At 36.3% G+C, this 1,966-nt stretch overlaps 1 long non-coding RNA gene across 1 annotated transcript in view; it reads left to right on the top strand.

Annotated features, from left to right (window-relative positions):
• LOC128247294 (uncharacterized) overlaps window positions 1–1,966 on the top strand; it is a 68,893-nt gene that overhangs the window by 2,883 nt on the left and 64,044 nt on the right. The gene's annotated exons all lie outside the window — the stretch shown is intronic.

The raw sequence follows: 1,966 nt of genomic DNA, 5'->3' as shown, positions 1-1,966 counted from the left end.
TGTGTGTGTGTGTGTGTGTGTGTGTGTGTGTGTGTGTGTGTGTGTGTGTGTAAGTGCAAGTTTATGTCTGTGGTTTCGTTATATTAACGACATGATCATATTTGAGTATAGTTTTTGATTAAGATATTTTCAATGTTTACTTTATATTTAAGTTTGGAACAATAGTGTTTCTGAACCTATTAGTCTATAGACGTTCCAAGAACTCATCATCAGAATGAAGTGATGGTTATTCACACACTTTGTAGTAGGCCGCAATGATTCATGAGAATACTATTATAAACCATATAATCTTCCGCGCCAGATTTAAAAAAAGTATAAATGAGCATCAGTTAATGTAATGGTTTATTAGCTTGTAGCGTATTTGCGAAATAATGATAATGTTTGTATTTTACTGTTATCAAGCTTTCATGCTTAAACTTATTTTTAGTGGAATTCTAAAGTACTACCTACAATTTCTCTAGTTATTTTGTGTATGGTATTATAACAAGTTGTGATGGCTAGTGTGTGTGTGTGTGTGCATGTGTGCGTGTATATATGTCTGTATATATGTATTATGCATGTATGCATGTATGTATGTATGTATGTATGTATGTATGTATGTATGTATGAAAGTATGCATGTATGTATGTATGCATGCATGTATGTACATATATACACCTACATTCAGAGGTTGGACAAAATGATGGAAATACCTTGTTAAATGGAAGGTTTATTATTTGATACAGGATTGGTTCACTTTGGCATCAGTCACACCTTTAATACATCATGGAATTGATGTATACAGGTTTTGAACGCTTGTTGAGGAATTTTGAGCCACTTTTCAAGTAAAACCTCCTTAGCTCTTTCGGCGACGATGATGGAGGAAAGTGATTTTTCAACTGAAGCTCTAAAATGCACCATAATTGTTCGATTATATGGAGATCCTGTGATTATGGGGACCAATCTAAGTGCTCTACAAAACTCTTGTGGACATCGTATCAATTTTGTATGTCATTAGCCGTGTAAATCACCGCAATGTTGTCCTGGAAGATTGAGCTACCATCAAAGAACAATGCTTTACCATAGGATAGACATGATCAGCCAAAAGATGCAAATGATTCTTGGTGTTAACTCTATCATATAGAAAAACTTAAGGGCCAAGAAAAGCTCATGATACAGTCACCCAAATCATCACAGAGTGACCTTTATATTTCATGGTAGGGGGCCAAAGAATCGGAACTGAAGGCTTCTTTGGGGGTGTATCCAGACATAAACTCACCCTGAAGTGGGAAAAACGGCAAATGATGATTGATCAGAGATGATATTCTTCTACTGAGCCACTGACACCTTCAAGACACCTTTTTTACCTGCGTATCAGGGTTGATGGGAGACAGGAGAGGTTTAACAATTGCAGTACTTCCATAGTAACCAGCTTTAAGGAGCTCACGACAAACGGTTTTAGTTGACATAAGGTTGGCAATGTGTGATTTAGCTCTGCTGTCAATTTGCTACCGTAATTCGATGATTTTTAGTCACAATACACAATACGTTCCAATATTATGAAACCCTTCTCTGTGCACTTTGCCGTTCATCCAGAGTTATGCTTTCCACAGTTACCTTCACCTTCATTTGGGAATTCAGACATGATTTTAGAGATAGTCGCTCTCGAAACAATGCACAGTCCAAAGGTTTTAATGACTGAAAGTCCAGCCATCTGCGCTCTCAACAATTTACCCTCTCCGAAAATCATACAGGTCATGCATTTTAACTTATTCAAATATATCTGGAAAAGAAAACAGGGCTATATCATGAAGCTACAAGGCAAAGTATACATAACGCATATGAAAATATATATACTGATCAGAACAGTATGAATTTCTCATATTACGAATAGAAAAATATATCCAAATGGAAGGTGGTATTTCCATCATGTCGTTCAACCATTGTATCTCTCTCTCTTTCTTTCTCTCTCTCTCTCTCTCTCTCT

This window comes from Octopus bimaculoides, chromosome 3, assembly GCF_001194135.2.
Source record: "Octopus bimaculoides isolate UCB-OBI-ISO-001 chromosome 3, ASM119413v2, whole genome shotgun sequence".
Lineage (NCBI taxonomy): Eukaryota > Metazoa > Mollusca > Cephalopoda > Octopoda > Octopodidae > Octopus > Octopus bimaculoides.
The sequence above is the reverse complement of the archived record's forward strand: the minus strand, read 5'-3'. Positions and strand labels throughout refer to the sequence as shown.